The sequence below is a fragment of the Euprymna scolopes genome, chromosome 21 (assembly GCF_053919585.1).
Source record: "Euprymna scolopes isolate OS-2025 chromosome 21, ASM5391958v1, whole genome shotgun sequence".
Classification (NCBI taxonomy): domain Eukaryota; kingdom Metazoa; phylum Mollusca; class Cephalopoda; order Sepiida; family Sepiolidae; genus Euprymna; species Euprymna scolopes.
In genome coordinates, this window is record NC_136502.1 from 30,984,854 (window position 1) to 31,005,440 (window position 20,587).

The 20,587-nt window shown below is 33.0% G+C and overlaps 1 protein-coding gene across 6 annotated transcripts in view; it reads right to left on the reverse strand.

Annotated features, from left to right (window-relative positions):
* The window catches only part of LOC145242090 (endothelin-converting enzyme homolog), a 955,595-nt gene that overhangs the window by 575,911 nt on the left and 359,097 nt on the right, over positions 1 to 20,587 (reverse strand). The gene's annotated exons all lie outside the window — the stretch shown is intronic.

Consider the following 20,587-nt stretch of genomic DNA (forward strand, 5'->3'; position numbering starts at 1 on the left):
CACCATTTTTCCAGCGGCCTTGGCAACAGATTTGATATACGTGTTCCATTTAAGATCAGGAGTAATGGTCAAGCCCAGAAGCTTGTCAAAACTTGAGGCCTCCTGAAGACGAGAGCCATTCATTTCAATTGATGACAAATGTGGATTAAAATGTTGATGATGTAAAGAGAGAAGCTTGGTTTTAGATGCATTAAAAGTAACCAGCCACTCCTTTCCCCATTGTACTACATGCTCAAGATCAGAGGAGAGAGAATTGGAGAGTACTTGCTCGTTTACTGTCTTAGATGTGGTACCATAAATGGTAGTGTCGTCAGCATAAATGTCTACAAATGATGTAAGGATATGATTTGGAAGATCATTAATGTAGATCAGGAAAAGAGTTGGGCCCAGGATGGATCCCTGAGGGACACCAGCATTAATACTGTGAGCTTCTGATTTTTGCCCCTCAACTACTACTCTTATGAACCTATCAGAAAGAAATGATTTAATAATTGAGAAGACTTTTCCAGCTATACCATAGCTAGCGATCTTATGAAGTAAACCTTTATGCCATACCCTATCAAAGGCTTTAGATATGTCAAGAGCAATTGCCCTAGAAAGATTGCCACCGTCGAGAGATTTGCTAATCCTATGCGATATAACTGTAAGGACATCTGCTGTAGATCTAGCAGAACGGAAACCATATTGAGTGTCACTAAGAAGGTTATTTTTGTTGAGATGGTTGATTACTTCTGTATTTAACACAGATTCTAGCAACTTACTCATGACGCACAGGAGACTTATTGGCCTGTACTGAGAGGGGGATGAGCGATCACCTGAATTCTTAAATACAGGGCATACTGATGACATTTTCCAGGGAGATGGGAAACTATTCTCCTTAAGACAACGTTTAAACAGTTTTGGCTCGCATACTGGCCGTCATTATCGGGCACACGGGTAGGTTCCTGAACAATCTGAGTGAGGTCATAGGCAATGGAGAAATCATGACAGAACCTCCCCTCATCATCGGTCTTGTTTGAGTGGGTCAACCATTCGACGTTGTGAACATTGAAGTCTCCACATACGTGAATGTTAGCTGAAGGATAAGTAGAAAGGACTTGGTATGATATAAAACAAAATCGGATGGGGGGGGGTTCTTCCGAAGTTAGTTGGTGACGTTATAAGTAATTGCGAGATAAGATGGGAGCCAGAAATTAGGGGTGGGGGACTGAAAATGATAATATAATGGATTGATTATACAATATTTAAGATCAACTTGGTAGATAAATAAACATTTATGGACGAGAAAAAAAAAAAAAGAAGCTAGCATTTAATACAACAGAAATACATAAATTAAATACTGAAATAAAATGTAGTTATTAATATTTGAATCTTAAAATAAAAAGTGCGAATTAGTAGAGAAAAAAATCACTTATCACAACAACGCATTCCGTCTCCAAACTAGTGAAGAATTTAACTTTTAATAGCGTTCAGAAGATTTTTTTTTTTTTTAAATTAACCGTTAAGAGAAAGCGTGATTTTATTCTGAACTTTAACTAATCACGTTTTAAGCAACTTATGATATAAAACAAAATCGGATGGGGGGGGAGGGGTTCTTCCGAAGTTAGTTGGTGACGTTATAAGTAATTGCGAGATAAGATGGGAGCCAGAAATTAGGGGTGGGGGACTGAAAATGATAATATAATGGATTGATTATACAATATTTAAGATCAACTTGGTAGATAAACATTTATGGACGAGAGAAAAAAAAAAAAAAAAAAAGAAGCTAGCATTTAATACAACAGAAATACATAAATTAAATACTGAAATAAAATGTAGTTATTAATATTTGAATCTTAAAATAAAAAGTGCGAATTAGTAGAGAAAAAAATCACTTATCACAACAACGCATTCCGTCTCCAAACTAGTGAAGAATTTAACTTTTAATAGCGTTCAGAAGATTTTTTTTTTTTTTAAATTAACCGTTAAGAGAAAGCGTGATTTTATTCTGAACTTTAACTAATCACGTTTTAAGCAACTTATGATATAAAACAAAATCGGATGGGGGGGGTTCTTCCGAAGTTAGTTGGTGACGTTATAAGTAATTGCGAGATAAGATGGGAGCCAGAAATTAGGGGTGGGGGACTGAAAATGATAATATAATGGATTGATTATACAATATTTAAGATCAACTTGGTAGATAAACATTTATGGACGAGAAAAAAAAAAAAAGAAGAAGCTAGCATTTAATACAACAGAAATACATAAATTAAATACTGAAATAAAATGTAGTTATTAATATTTGAATCTTAAAATAAAAAGTGCGAATTAGTAGAGAAAAAAATCACTTATCACAACAACGCATTCCGTCTCCAAACTCTTTAGAAACAGTTTACGACAGTTAGAAACAGTTTACGAAAAGTCTTGGATTTTCGATGGTTGACGACAGTCACAGTAGAGGCCATGAGTTTAGCGATAATTTACGGTCGTTAGAAACAGCATACGACAGTTAAAAAAAAAAAAACGCTTACGAAGGGTATTTGGTTTGCGAGTTACAGTGGAGGCTAGTTCTGAAGTTTGACACAGTTGAACGCAGGTTGTGGCTCAGAGCAGATTGACAAATGATAAACCGACGGACAAACATAGCTTCGTAAAACAACTAAGATATAGACGTTAGCGTTTAGAATATCGTTTCCAACGACGGTGTCATACACGCATCCAAAGCCTAACTAATATTTACAGAATGTGTCCGAGTTTGTGCTGTTTGTATTATGTTTTATTTTATTTTTATACTTGTGAACCAACGCGAACTATTCGGCAGTCACCAATCTGAGAGACAACGACACGGAGAGAAGAGAAGATGAATCTAAAGAAATCCACGACACAGAATGTTAGAGTCTGTAGTTGTTTAATTTTATTTTTATTTCGGACTATTAGTCTCATCTTTATTAGTTGTTGTTTGTTTGTTTTTATTGGTTCACAACGTTTCGGCCAATTTCCTCTGGCCTTCGTCAGGTGGTAACCGCGACGGATAGGAACTTCGAATCTCCTAACTGCATTCTCAGCCATCACTGCCATCCGTAGTTGTCGTCGTCTCACCACATTTTTGACCAATTACTTCTGGCACGCTTTGGGTGGGATTGAAACCGCTATCTTCAGACAATGTTCATCTGGAACCGTAGAGATTCAACGTCTCTATCAACTGCGCCACGGGCCCCGAAGGGCGATCAAGGCTGTAGTTGTTGTTGAACGATGTAGTATCACATATCTATCATATTACATAGAACCAGATTTGCAGAGTCATATTTTCGTTGTTATCCTCTCTGATGCTACCAGATCAGGCTGTCTGAAGATATAAGCTTAATGATTGAAATGTACCAAACATTGAGGTTATTGTTCTTTTCCCTTTGCAAAATTCCCTTTGCAAAATTCAATCATGTTTTGCAAAGTCAAAAACAAAATAACAACTTTTTTTTTTTACAAAAATAAACAAACGAAAAACAACGATAGAATATTTGTACTTATATAAAATACTTAAAGCATAAAACTGGTTTCCAAAATTACTGTATTCGGCACTGAATTACCCGAAAAGGGTTGATATGTTATAAAAGCATAGTGACGTTTGTGATGACTAGGCTATGGCGACAGCGTATTCTTTTCATTATTTTGACTCTCCAGTATATATCCGACACAGACACAGTTAATCAACCGAGAATCACATCACTCTACATAAAAACATATAAAATATCAATGAACATATACCTGAGAATCAAAACAAGAAAAAGAATATGCTGTTGTCATAGCCCTAATGATGACATTACACACTTTTTTTTTTAGGATTCCTTTGATAAAAGTGCTCATTTATTTTTTCTTCTCACGTAGGGAAGTTCGAATTTAATACGGGGGCAAATATCCCCCCTCCAAACAAGGCCTATTATTTGGGCGTGAGAGGCTACTAATAAGACCATGCCCCTTGTAGACTATGTAGAAAGTTTGAGCTGCGAGATGTTTGTTAGAGTGACATTTAAACTTCTTCATGTTAGTGCAGCCAGGGAAGCAAGGGACAGGGAGGGAATTCCAAAGTCTGACAATCCCGGGGAATAAACTATTAAAGGAGAAGGCTTTCCGACATCTAGGAACCTCAAAAGTGAAGGGGTGGGATGTTAGTGCTTGTCAGATTAGTCGGAAGTCACGTGCTATGAGTTCATCAAAGCGTATTTCATTTAAGAAATTGTAAAAGAGAAAGAGGTATGCAACATTGAGAGGATCGGACATGGGTTGGAGCTTGGTCGATAATACGGTGCCGATTAGATTGGAAACTTTTTATAGATCTTTTCTAAAAGGAAGAAACTAAAGGTAGATGCAACAACCCAAGTGTGGCAACATTAGTTCATACATGGTCGTATAGTGGCTTTAAAATAAAAATGTCCTCAATCCAAAATCGAACAGATACTACATAATTCTTCTGTTTAATGTATGTTCCTAATGACGGTACGATATGATGTCACGATACGAACGCGATGATTCGTCCCACCAAGAACGAAACGAAAACTGTTAACAAAAATGACAGAGTTTTAATTTCATTAAAAATCTGATGCCATAAAAAAAAACAAAAAACAAAAAAAAAAACGTCCAAAGCTGTTTAAACCAGACTCGAAGCTCAAAGTAATTAATTTTGTGTCATTTTTTTTTTCAATTTTATGTATAATCATTTATGAAAAAATATTACGATAATAGTTTCATAATCAACTAAATGACGGTCGATAGGTTTTTTTTTTATAAACTATAACTAACGTTTGCTAAAGTACTATGCACAAATGTAACTATCGAATAGAATTGATTGGTCCAAAAAATATTCTCTCATAAAAAATAGCTTTCTGATTATCTCTATGCGTATTCAGCTATGGATACATATCGCTTTCTCGATTCTTGTATTTTATATATATATATATATATATATATATATATATATATATATATATATATAAAATACAAGAATCGAGAAAGCGATATGTATATATATATATGTATATATATATATATATATATATAAATACACTGTAGGAATATTTATTTAGTTTATGTATTTGTATGGACAGGATTATTTCTTAAAATAATTAATCAGTCATTATGCATTTTGAATCAGGACTCCTAGGAGTAAGGGTTAGTAATGTGGGCTTCATTTAATTTAAGCTTTATTTAAATGGAGCGAAGCAAGAGTGTAACTTTATATCAAATTATATTAGTAGATGTAATACATTAATTAATATTTACCAAATATCAGTTTATTTTAAATTCTTTAAAGGGTTTTTAAAGGGGGGATAATATAGCACAACCATCCATTAAGAAATTCAAATATTTCAGATTTGCATTAAATTTGATCACTGCGAAGTAGACATTAATTACGCAAGATTTATTGGATTTCAGTTTCTTATTACGATCCCTTTAAAGATGATATATATATTATATTTTTAACCACATGTAATTAAGACTATTTAATGAATTTTAATCAAAATTAGAATTTTAGAATTATATCTTGATTTTAATCTTCATAAAAAGACGTAAGAACGGAGCAAAATTTTTCTGCTGGTGAATAAATTTGACATTTCTTTTCCTGGTATTCATTTAGTATATAAACATATATAATCTTTCACATATAGCTATTAGATATAAATAAAATATATAATAAATTCAGGCCAAGATTCGAAACCTAAATAGCCGGCCACAGCCAAATCTGAACAGTAGGCAAGCATTCAGAACCGTTGCAACAACTAACAACTTACATGCAGTGAAATAGATTATAGCGTCAAATATACTAACTAGCAGGGAAACCCGACGTTGCCCGGGATTGAATTATGATCCACGAATATTTCATACTCTATATTTTCATTGTCATCATAATCAGAGAAATCACCCATTTTTTAAAAATAAAATCGATTGATTGCCTTCTCTACTTGGGGGACCCATTGTGGTGCACCAGAAAGAAAGCTCCACGTACCTCCCCGAAGTGAATTTGTCTACAATACATTGTAGTCTACATTGCACTATATAGAACCTCCTGTTGATTTTTATAAATTATTGATTTTTTATAATGGCTTGAATTGAAGTTTAAAATGCAAAAGTTAAGTCTTCTTGTATTTTGATATGTTCATAGTTAGTGTACTCCATAGGCTTCGATCCATTGTTGGTGCGATTCCTCTGAAGACATAACATGATTGTGAACTTGGCAGAATACATGGGTTAGGTAGCCATTACCTTCCCTTAAAACAGAAACATCCGACTCGCCTGTTTGCAACTATTCGTTGTCCTTAGATCATCCACATAGCTGCAGTCGAATAACATAACTCTTAAAACCATAGAACAGTTGATCTGCTAGAGATTCATCCTCCTCCACGCCCATCCAACGTCCTGCTGCTGACGTCATGTCTTAACGAAGATAGATACGGAACAATCACGTTGAGACACCGGTTCCCGTCAAAAGGCAAGTATCATGCTTCAGTTGTGTTTTAGAACACAACTGAAGCATGATACAAAAACATTCATTCCGAACGCACCCCTGTTATAACAAAGAACCCACTGTTGATTTTATATGCTAGACCTTACTGCTTCAGCGGTGATAATGACTTGAATTAAAGTTTAAAATGAAAAAAACTCAAGCCTCATGGTGAAATTGTACTTTAAACAGGAACATTCATTTCGAACGCGCTACTGTCATATCAAAGAACTTACCGCAGATTTTATACGTCTATCCTTTCTGCTTTTGTGGTAATAAAACTTCTCAAATACACTTGTGATGTTAAGCTGTATAAGGTGTTTACTTTGGTCAAAATCGCCTGTTTTTTCTTTCATCAGATTATTTCGATTCTTGATTTTTTATATTTATCGACAACATTTTTATACAAAACCTATTTACAAATTCTGTCAAGCACATAAAGTACCTTTCTATGAAATTTCATAAAAATCGGCCCAGCCCTTTTCGAGTTCATAGGGAATGAACACCCACACAAATTTTATTTTATATAATAGCAGATATAGATATATGTAGAAATGACCGACAAACTTCACCTGATAAATAAATCAGCCCATGCCCGCAAAAAACCCATCAAAATGCAAAAAATGTCAAAGCCAAACAATGTAGTATTGTAGGTACGTATATAAATCAGATATTAACTTCTATTATCCAACCAGATGGCTTTTAATGGTCTAACCTATATTCACCGGAAGAACAACTCGGCGGATATGGAAATCGAAAAAAAGTCACGCAAGCGCAAAACTTAAAAATTCATTTCCCAAGTTTTTGTTTTAAAAAGAAATGTTTATAAAACATTCTTTGCAAATGCACTCGTATTATAAAGAAACAATATTTGTATATACAAACCTTAAAATAATAGAAAATCGATTGTTTGCCATTTGTTTTTTGTTAATTTTTAGAAGAAATATTTACTAATCGAATGAATCTATTTTAGACGGACATTAAAAAATAAGTATACCAGGTTTTAATCTGAATGCAAGTAGAAGCGGTTAATGGAGACTGAAACTGAGAGAGAGAGAGAGAGAGAGAGAGAGAGAGAGAGAGAGAGAGAGAGAAAGAAAACAGAAAGAGAGAGAAAACAGAAAGAGAGAGAAAACAGAAAGAGAGAGAGAGAGAGAGAGAGAGAGAGAGAGAGAGAGTAGAGGATGCTTGAAAGACGTACAAAAACAGTTGCCGATGTACCAAGTGATGTATTGGGAGATTATTGCGTTTTAAGACGGTCATGTAAGTATGCTTCGGTTTTTGGAATTTTCCTGCCGTCTACTAGTAGAAGTACCCAATCTGTTTTGGGCACATACTATGGAAACGTAACAGATAACACACTGTCGGAGATTAATTATGTTTTAAAGAGATATAATACTTTACGTATCGATTTCGAGTATTTATTTGTTTAAAATAAGTTCCGACACGAATGAAAACGTTTATCCACGCGCAGGAATAACAATGAATCTGATTGGTAAGCTAGCTAAACTAGACAACACGAGCATATGTAAAAACACCCGACAGTACAAATTCCATGCATTTCAGCACGACATGTTCTTACCAGGATGAAACGCCGAAAACTCTGCGTAGCTTAATCCCCCAACACACACACACACACACACACACACACACACACACACACACACACACACACACACACACACACACACACACACATAACGTATTATAATACAAATTGGTGTTCCTCTCTGTCTGTTTGTTTACACTTTGATGAATATATACAAAGGGTCCATTACTTTACTATTTCATTTATTTCTATATATAATATGATTCTTGCAAAATATACGAATAAAAGCTAACCCCATTTGCATATTACATTATCAAATAACTCGATTTTACTAAATAGCTGTATGTTAGTTATTGTTTATACCGAGAGAATTGTTTTGACTGTTCTATTTAAGATTGTTAGTTTAAGTTGATAATATATTTAATTCATTTTTAATTATCATTACCGACATCAATTTTTTAGAAACAGGTTCCAAGTTATTTTCTCCGGGGACTTCGAAACATAATATTTGACCGTTCCGGGAACTAATATTTTTGTATATAAAAGTGATGAAACATTTTTAAATTTTTATTTTCGTTTGGAGAAAACTAACTAAAAAAAGAAACAAAACTCTTCACCAAATAAAATAATTTGGTAATCTTATTAAGTTTCTAGCGTGAAAAAATTCCCGAGTAGACAGAAAAATGTTTTGCTTTTTTTTTTGAAAAATATTTTTCATTTTTTTGTTTTTTTATTATTCTTGAAATTGCTATAAAATTTTTTTGACCGTTCAAGGAACTACTTTATTTTACATATAAAAACGATGGAACATTTTTTACATTTTTAATTTCGTTTTGAAAAAAATACTATTAGAAAGTCAAAGGAATTCCATTACGTTCTTAAACTTTTCGCAAGTCACGCACGCGTTAATGTTTATAAACGTTATTTTTCAGGGTCATGACGTCATGTCGTCGTGGTACGATTAGCAAAAGCGGTTTTCCACTTACCTTTCCCCCTTTTTTCCGTCTTTCGTGTTTCAGGTTCGAGCCTGTCTACGCGGCTTTTTTTTTGCAGTCGCACGGGAACTCGCTGCTATTTGTTATTGAAACATAAGTTGTTTTGATTCATTTATTTTTATTTTATTTGGGGGGATTTTTTCCAGCATACGGGAAACAAAAAGTGTTCAATATCCGGAAAATAGCTCCTTCTCTTTATATTCTTTCTGCCGAAATATCTGGTGGATAGAGTATCAGGTACTCCTTTTTAGGGGCGATTACATTTACATGTTTTTATCCGTTCTTTTATTTTTGAAATTGTGGGGGTATCGACGTTGCCCATGATAAACGTGATCAATATCCTTAGTATAGATATGTTCCAAACTGAACTTCCTGTAGATATGGCAACACTGGGTACCCATGCTAGTATATATATATATATATATATATATATATATATATATATATATATATTGACATGAAATCATTATCAATTCAAGTATAATTTGCTTTGTTTATCTTTTTAAAAGGTTTTCTCAAATATTCGCGGTAGATTTCGTGTTGCTGGTTTCAATTGATGGAGCACACATTAAATTGATGAGTGTGCTGTCGAAAGTTGGTTTCTACTTTATCCCAAGCGATTTCTTCGCAATCCTCGGAGCAGGTTAATTTTCTTCACGTTATAATGTTGTTTTCAGGGCGTTTTATAAATTTGGCTTTCAAGTATTTGACAGAAAGTACCATTTCACATCTCAAACCCACAAAATATTCTTTAAATATTATACATGCATTTTATCTTTTCAAATTAATCATTCGGCGGAAGTCTTAAAATAAAGACGAAACTTTAATGAATATATAAATAATTTAGCTTTTTCCAATCACGTTGAAATATTCATTCATAATTTTTTTATTATATATATATATGTCTGTATATATATATATATATATATATATATATATATATATATATATATATATATATATATATATATATAGTCTTGGAAGCTTTTTTAACCTTGAAAACTATATAATTTTTTGTATAGAAATTTAAGTTTTAGTCATTCTTTGAAAAATTATATAGTCAGTAAGTAATTTAATCTCATGCAATCGCTAAACTAACCTGCTTTCTCGAACTCACAATAGTTCTAAGTTTTCAGGGATTATCAGTTGTTTACCGTTGAACACTTTATCAGGGATTTTAAAACAAAACAGTAAATTAAATCATGGGTCCCCAGCAATGTTGATCAAACATCACCTCCCTTAAAACAAAAGAACAAAAACTGTTCCGGAGAATGGAATAAGTTTTTCTTTGCTTCAGATTAATTAGTCTAATATAACCAGATTATCAACATTTTGTTTTTACCTGTATTATTTGTCCTAGTCTCCGAAAAAAAGAAATTATTATTTTTTTACAAATCTACTGCATTTATATAATTCGGACGAATCAACTATACATACTTATCACTTATTTCGTTATTAATATTCGATTTATATATTTACATTCTTATTTGCTAATAATCTCTTTATATTTAAAGTTTACTCCAAAATACATAAATATATATTTATATACTAGACTACCCGTGACCCGTTGGATCAGTATGTTATATTAGCTATGGAATTCATGTACGAACGTGACACTTGTGACTTAAAGGAAGTAGATTGTTTGACATAACCGAAACATTTCTATAAAAGTATCTTAAAATGAAAAATCATGGACGGATCATTCAAACATAAAAAAAATCCTCCCTATTCGTGTAAAGTTACCTATTTTTCTGAATAATTGCTCAAAAATCGAAAATTAAACATGATTTTCCTACGAATCGAACGCCGACCAAAGTCATTTAGCAGCAAAAACGCACATGAACCTACCGATGAGAAACATAAGAATGAAGAACACATATTGGAATCCTTCAACCAAGTTATAGAAACTTAAAATCTAAAAAAAAAAATTCATAAAACCTGAAGCAAAAAAAAAAACCCTAAACAAAATAAAATAAAATAAAACTGATATTGAAACAGATTAGTAAATGTGTCAACAAATTTACCGTTCTCACACAACTATTTTGTATTTAGAAATGTAAACAAAAAAATAAAAAAGGAAGGAAGCAAGGAAAATGGACGGGTAGAGAGTAGTAGTAGTAGTAGTCTTGGTTTTACTACAATTGTTTTTATGTTTGTTAACGGGTTAAAGTGGTTTAGTTGTAAGAAAATAGCGACAGTATAGTTGTAATAAAGAATAGTTGCAAAACACCTCCACTCTTCTCATGTTAAATAATAATTTCGAAATAATAACGTTAATATTTCAGCGGGCAGGTCACAATCTGCAAAAGAAGCGATTTGTGTTTAATTGTTTACGTTGTTATGGGTTAATGTTTATGTCCGTATGCGCAGCCGGATGTCGTAAACGGGAAAGTGGGTTACATCACTCGTTACAAGGTCATCTGAGTTTTATAATTATATAGATATTGTTCGATAATCTGATGCTTTTACACACACATGCATATATATATATGTATATATGTATATATATGTATATATATATACTTGCAACAAGGAAAAAGATTACATCATATTTGTATTTTTTCGAACGTTACAAATTGTTTCGACATCAACTAGACAATTTTTAATTTTATATTGGTCAAATATCTTCAAAGTTGGCATCTCATCAGTAATATTGAAAGAAATACAAAGTTAATACGTATCTGAACATATTTTAATCCGGTTATTAACGATATCAAGCAATGTGACCCTTTTCATGATGTTTTTATTGATATGTTTACATTGCCACAGGCTAATAGATTTTAATATATTAAACCTTTAGGAAAAATATATGAAGTGTCCATAAAGTATGGACACACAGAATAATTGAATAATCCCCTGTTGTCAGAACGGTAAAGGTCCGCCTTGATACAATTCTGATAACCTTTGGACAAACTAAGTCCTTCATTGTCGAAAACATATTGTTCACATTGGTCATAATATGTGATCCGTCCGGGTATTAACTCCTGGTTCGGGATGGGGAAGTATTGCCAATCAGTTAGACCGTCCTTGCCGTAAATTTCCGCGGGTCCATTCTTGGCTGTTTTTGCACCCAGGTTAAGTTTCACGTTCACAGAAGCCCCTTTTATTCTTCGTTTCGCCCTCGTGCCACATTTTGCAACAGGAGGAAACAAGTAAACATTGGTTCTTAATTTCGAGTATTGTTTAATAAGTTCTCGTTCAAAGCGGTTACGCTGCTAAAGAAATAAGAATTTGTAGATTTGGACTTTCAAATTTGATCAGCTCTAGGTAGAAATAGGAAGATATCAGCTTACCCTTTCAACGAATAAAGAAAGTTTTTGTTTGTTTCAATATAAACATGTGTTTTATTTGTTCATTTGATTCGCACCAGCTTGAACGAAGCCACGATACAGAAGTGTTTTATTGATTAAATAAAAGCTGGTAAAAGTTTACCGTTTTACATTTTATTAGCTCCGCTTCATCGATTAAAAAGAAGGTAGAAAAATGATCAGAACAAATAATTTAAACAAATTAAATGAAATAGAACATGCACAAGCGAAGGAGAAAAAAACATAAGTGCTAGGAACAATCGTAAGAAAATCGCGCTTTTTCATTTTGTCGACGGACGATAAAACATAAAAAAAAATGGGGAACGTTATATTTGCATTCATAATTTTATTGGAAGCATCTAGAAGATAATACATGTAATAGAAAAAAAGAGCAGATGGTAAATTTTGATCGGAAACGATTTTGATTATTAACGCATATAATAAAGATGGCGTCTTTAGTTTTGGCAATTGTAGCAGACGATTCCTTTGTTTGGTGCCTGTTTCATTTTCATTATTTGTTCTTCAATCGAATATTCTGATCAAACTTTAGAAAACTTCCTTGAACATTTAAACATCGTTTTCCATTTAACTTAATTTGTAAATGTGTATAGAATTAAATCATAAACATAACTTTCTTTCTCTTCTTCCTCACACAGACACAAACACATACACACAAACACACACACACAAATATATATATATAGAAGGAGAGAGAGAGAGAGAGAGAGAGAGAGAGAGAGAGAGAGAGAGAGCGAGAGAGAGATGTTCTTTGTTTTTGTTTTGCGATACTTTTTGAATGAATTCAGTTATCTATATGAAAGTGGATTTTTTCCTTAATGCGACTTGGGAATAATTTCCCTTTACATTTGACCAATTTGGTACCCCCAAATAGGGAGCAGTATATGTATGTTAAAATATAATTATCCATTGACGACACGTATTTCGTCGTCTACGACTCATCAGAGTGGTTGAATCTAGTGATATATATATATATATATATATATATATATATATATATATTATGGCTATGTAAAGACCAAATTTAAACTTGTTCGAAAACATTCTTTATTTTAGATTGTGAAATTAAAAAATAAAAATGAATGCGTCAGCTGACCGGTTTCGAAGCTCGCTCAGCGGAGCTAAAATCGAGCTTAATTACGTTTTAAAAAGAAAAGGGAGGAACAAGGAATCGGAGATGAAAAAGTAGGGGCGAGGAAAAATATATGCATAAAAAAAGGGGGGATTAATTATTAAATAGAAACTAGATTAAGCCCTAAGAGAGTCTCTTTTTGTTTGCAAAGAGAAGGTCTCAGAGTCTTAATATATATAGTTTCTAGAATTTTGAGATGGTAAAGAGAGTGCGATGTGCTAAGGATGGAAAAAAAAGTCCGCTCTAAAATTCGAAGCGCAAATACGATTATTTATAAGGTGCTCTCCTATAGATGAGCCATGGGTATTGCTCAATGCGTGCGAAGGTAGGTAGTTTCCATTTCGAATTTTGGATGGAACATGTTGTTTTACCCTATTATCTAATCTTTGAGACGTTCGCCCGACGTAGCGCACACCGCAGCTACATTTAAATAAATAAATAATAGAATTGTGATGGTGGGGGGGGGACCGTCTTTACAAATTGAAGACAAAATGGGTTTACAAGAAAAAACAACACGGGTATTTGATGCAAAGTAACATTGTTGTACGAAAGAAGAAATTTGCTTGGCAAATCCTTCACTAATATTACCTAGCCAAGGTAGGCGTAGGTAGATAGGACATTTGTCGACAGATGCCTGTTTAATTTTATTGAAATTAAATATTTTATTTCTAATTGTAGATTACACGATTTGCAATGGAAAACCATTATTGCAAAGAGTATTGGTAATAAATTTGACTTCATCATTTAATTTGGTCTCTGAACATCTCATACAAGCTCTATGGATAAGGGTGTTCATAAGATTATATTTTTGTTTGGTGGGGCAAAAAAGTCCCAACGTGTGTAAAGACCAGTGAACGTAGGTTTACTGTAGATGGAAGTCAAGAAAACGGAAGGTGTTTTACAAACCAGTACATCTAGAAAAGGAAGGGAAGAATTGCTTTCCTTCTCTATAGCAAATTTTAGAACTGGGTGAATATTATTAAGGGATGCAAAAAAGGTATCCGCTTCTGTTTCATTGTTGAACAGACAAAAAGTGTCGTCGACAATAAATATCTGGTTTTTGAAAGCCAGATAAAAGACTCTTTTCGTGGAAACCTACGAAAATATTTGCCAGAGCCGGTCCCAGGGGAGAACCCATCGAAACACCATCTATCTGCATGTACATAATGTTATTAAAACTGAATTCGACCGACATGGTGGCGAATTCCATAAGTTCCACAAAAATATTCCCAGGAATAGGGGGAGTTGGGAGCTGACTGCGATAAAGGGCATCGGCACATATATCAATAGTCTCTGAGAGTGGAACGCAGGTAAACAGGCTTTCAATGTCAAAAGAACACATAAATTTGTCAGTCTGAGTATAATTCTGCATAAATTTAGCAAAAGAAAAATAATCTTTAATGCAGAAAGAACTATACTCTTCCAAAACTGGTTCTAAAATATTAGTAAGCCATTTGGCATTTTGTGTTGGGCGGAACCTATCATGGATAATATCGGTCTTAAAGGTACCCCACTCTTATGAGTTTTAGGTAAACCATAGAGACGGGAACGTAGTGATCCAGTTGGTCTGATTAAATCAGAAATAGAGGAAGAAAGCTCCACTCTTCACCCATTTGACCAGACGTCTTTGGAATCTAGATTCAATAGATACAGTAGACTCATGTGTCTCTACCGGATCTAACTGTACAAATTTAGAGGTGTCATTGAGAATTGTCATCATTTTATTGACATAATCCTGGTGGTCAAGTATAACAACGCCAGAACCTTTGTTCGGTTTAGTGATAGTAAGAAATTTATTCTGGCGTAGTGTTTTGATAACACGGAAATGTTCATTTCGCCATTTGGATTCACTAAACGAGACTGGTGTACCTGCATATGAATGAACAATATCATTCAATTTCGCCTTAAGGTCACTAAACCTTACTGTCGGAAACAGGGGAAAGTCTTGCTAATTGAGCAAAAAAAGACTTTGAATTCAGAATAAATCCCTTCACGTTTGAGGTTAGAAGGGGGAATGCAGAGGTCCAACCCATGTGAAAGTATATTCAATTCGATGTGGGACGATATATATATATATATATATATATATATATATATATATATATATATATATATATATATATATGTGTTAGTGATGGTATGATTCCAAAAAATGTCACGATTCCGATACAATTAATGATTTCGTACTAAATTCCAGATTCCAATTCTTCATAAATTTCCAAATATGTCATTTATTCCCGATTACCTAAAAAGATGATAAATGTGCAGATATTTTCTCGAACATAAAAAATACACTTGTAATTATTGATCTATAGATTTTAGTTTTAGAATTTAAAATGATTGAATATTAATTATTTTATCATTACACCAAACAGTGGAAGATTTTGCTTTAAGTAAAAAAAAAAAAGACAATTAAAATTAATTGAAACAATGAAAAGAATCGTTTTTGGGATCGGAAAATAGTCCAAAAATTTTTGGATTTCGATACCGATTACGACACTCACAAAAGTTCCGATTTTTCCAGAACTTTTGTGAGTATCGGGATCAGTATCGAAATCGAAAAAATATGTGCCTGTATTACGACACACACACACACACACACATATATATATATATATATATATATATATATATATATATATATATACAAGCAAAAATACCCGTGGTTGACTGGGTTCAAAAACAGCCTACAGAAAATGGACTCTGATTTATGAAAGTATGATAGGTTATTAAAAGGAAGGGTTATAAACGGATAGCTCCGAATTTGGGGGTATCAAAACCAAAGAAAAATATGATGAAAGTAAAAATAAAATAGATAAACACCATAATTTATTATACCATACCTGTTCACACTGAAACACTTATCACAATATTCTGTGGATCTATATTAAAAAACCTTGTTAAACTTTGAGACATATTTCCATTCTATGGAGGTCAGGCGCGAACAAACACCCCATAATTTTATTATACCATATTTCTTCAAACTGAAACATAATTATCAAAGTATACTTACGCAGATAGATATGAACAGTCTTTATTAAAGTTTGTGCCTATCTCAATTCTATGGAGGCCAAGCGCGAACGCAGACCAAACAATTTTATTATACAACTCCTATTTAAGTTAAAACATACTATTCAAAGTATTCTTATGTACATATATATAAAAAACACTTGTAAATCTTTTTTTTTTAATTTTTAAATTTTTTATTTCGATACTTTGTGGATCAGGCGCGAACGCAGACTCCACAATTTTAATGAACCACCGTTCTGCCAGATCAAAACTATCCATTTCTGTGTCTCGATACTTCTATAATTATATGTGATCAGTTTTCTATAATAGTAAACAATATATGAGCCTATTCGTGACACGATACACACAGAGACGTTCAGCTTTATATTTTAAGATATACATATATATATATATATATATATATATATATATATATATATATATATATATATATGTTATTACATTTTCACCCCAAACAAGGCAAATTGCCACTTTAGTGAAGTGGGCTACTATCAGGGGCAACAACTACTGGGGTACTATGTAAGGATTTGGGCAGCAAGATGTCGGTTCACGTTACATTTGAACTTCTGCACGTCAGTACTGTTGGGGAAGCAGGGACCTGGAATGGAATTCCAGAGTCTAGCGGTTCTGGGGAAGAAACTATTGGAGTAAAAAGATCTTTTACATCTAGGGATCTCTACAGTGTGGTGGTGGGATTTAGCAGCCTGTCGGGTTTGTCGAGGGTGCTCACGTCGTGGGGGCACAAGTGATTGCAGTTCGTCAGAGCATTCACCACTAAAATACTTGTAGAAAAGGAAGAGGGATACAACATTTCGTCGATGGGACAGAGGCTGAAGCTTAGATGCCAGTTCAGGTCCTATCAGGTTTGCGACTCTCTTTTGAACCTTGTCAAGGAGCGAGAGACTAGTAGCAGATGCACCATATTTATATACATGCACATATTTATATACATATATATGCATATACATGCATATGCATATATATACATTAATATACATATATATACACATATACATATATATACATATATACATGAATATATATACATATGTATATATACATATATATATACATATATACATATATACATATATACACATATATGTACACATATATATACAAATATAGACATATATATACATATATACATATACAAACATATACATATATATACATTATATACATATACATATATACACATATATACATTATATACATATACATATATACACATACATATATATACTTCCGTTATATCTGTCACACACACAAACAATATATATATATTGTTGTGTGTTTGTGATCGTGATAACGGAAGTATAACCGTGTTGCTAATTGAATATTGTTAGAAGCAAGCCGATCCGCGGGCATCGTTTCATGAGAAACGTCTTCAATTAACTGCAGAAAATGAAAGAATAAACGTAAATCAGGATACTCATTCATACAAAAAAAAAACTTCAAAAACAATAAAAAAACGAAAAAAAATGAAAAATAAAATTTTAAAAACTTAAGAAAGTCAAATTATTGAAATATAACATAAATAAAACAACACGAAACTGAAAATCCAAAATAAAAATTCAAAAAAGAAAATGGCGTCGTTTTGTTAGACAGACAGGTGTTTCTTTTTGGTATGGTTTTGGCGTCGTTTCTTTTATTGTTCTGGTATTGTTTGGCGAACTTGTATTCTAAGAAATTAATCTAAATCGAGGGTGTAAGGAAGTGATTTTGAGTATTTTAGTTTTTTTTTCTTTTAAATAGTTTAAGTCGACAAAATAAAAATATTTAATAGTGGAAAAAATGAATACCTCGAATCAGGAATAAAATAAAGAGTCACGCGCATGCGCGTGGAGAAACAAGAAATTTAAATTAAATAATTACTAGCAGCATCCACCCGAACCATTAATAGCTTGTTATTGGAGTTTTGAATTCCTCGATTTTCCATGAGTTAATTTTGATAGATTTGAAGCTAGTTTCTACAATATAAAACCATCATTTGGAATTTTTCATTATTTAGTGTGACGTCATCCTTATTCGGATACAAGAGTTTTAAAGTCTGCCGTAAGCATAGCATCTCTCATCTCTTAGAACAATGTGATGTGGAAAAGATTTCACACTAATATTAATCTCAACGGAGTAGTTAGACCGATTGTTGGATGATTCCTAAGGAAATATTCTTGCCAAATAATGTTACCTATTCGAACCCTCCGCCAGTAATAGAGATTATGTTAACTAGTATGAATTTTGGCTCAGGTTACAAAGTACATGATAACCTGATAGCGAACGGAAATAGATAACATGCAGTTGGCGTGATTGAAACGAAGGATCAAGGTTACCTACCTAGACAAAACGCGCTAGAAATGCATCAAATGATATTACATAGAAAGTACGTAATGTGTTTGGGGGCACAGGACAGAGTTTCTTGTAAGTTCGAGTCAGGAAGCGGACAGACAAGAGGTGCCCGACAATCTAAGTAAATATTACCTCAAGATAATGTCAGTATGTCGACTATTTTAAGAAAGTAAAAAAAAAAAAAACAAGTTAAGAAGTAATTAGAATAAAATGGATCTCGCCTTCGTATACATCCCTTCTCTAAATAAAACCTTTAAAAGCCAACAAGTCTTAATTATATTCCATGCATAGATAGATTCGTACTGAGTTAAACAGAAGATCACAACCATGAGGGGTCACAGCGCATACATGAGAAAAGCAATAATAAAAAAAAATGTAAGCTCAGCAACTGTGCACGAATATAAAAATGAGTTTCATTATTTGATATGTTTCTTGATGCCTCACTGTCAAAATCCCGCAAGTGCAGCGGTTTCTTTGGTTCGGTCCTGGGCATATCTTTAAAAGACATCCAATGCTGAGGCAATATTTGAGGGTTGTGAGGAACGTGAAGTTGTCGCTTAGTTACCATTGCTCCCAGGTTCATTTTGGCTCAGAGTATTAATACCTGTTATCGCATCAATAACTAGACTATATTTTTATATTGTTTTTTTTTTTTAATTTTAATTAACAAAGAATTTAAAAATAACCGTTTATATCACGACACATAAACAAACAATAACACTTAATCGTCAACAACGAGATTATGTTTCCATATTGTTTTTCTTAAATTAAAAAAAAAAAAAATTGAATATTTTTTAAGTTTTTAATTTTTAAAAAAGTAATTAAACAAATAATTAACCGAAAAGAGTTTTGCGAAAACATGAGCCTTTTTCAAACCGTTAAAGAGATATATATTTCTATATTTTATTTATTTATTTGCGGACTATTAGCCTCATTTTTTAGTTGTTGTTTCCCGACGTTTCTGCAAACTATTCCTCTGGCCGTCACCATGACGTAATAGAAACACTGAATCTCTTAATTGTATCTTCAGTAATTACTGCCTTCCATAGTTGTTGTCCTCTCGCCACGTTTTGGCCAACTAATTCTCTAGCTGGATTTGGCTAGGATTGAAACCGCAATCGTCAGACAATGCTTATCTGGAACTGTAGAGATTTAATGTCTCTATACACTGCGCCACTGGTCCCGTTTTGGATAATAGTCCACAAATATATAAATAAAATATACAAATTACTCATCTCAAAGATTTCCAATAATTAAATAATATATATTTACATATTTTTTTTTTTATTAAAGGTTATAAAATATTTATAAAATTACTGACTGGCGTAGTCGACGCCGAATCATCCCTCCACCAAATGTCGTTAAATCAGCTGAGCAGAATAGGCCAAGACGAACCAGCGACGCCAAATCGGCCACGCCAAAAACGTCCCCACCAATGAGATATACCATTTTTTTTTTATGAGCATGAATAAAAGGCATGGACATGAACATTTAACCGATGTAAATAGTTTCGTCTAGTTTATTTGCCATTTATAGGGACAATCTTGGACTAAGTATAGTTTAAGCCGAACATTTACAACTGTTTATTTTTATTTCCTATATAACAATAACAACTCTCGTGTAGTGGACTCAGGCGTAATATTCATAGGGAATTAAGATGAATAAACATAACTATTTTCAAGGCGTCGCCAAAAATAGTGGACTGAAAACCACGAGAGATCCCATCTTTTGCAT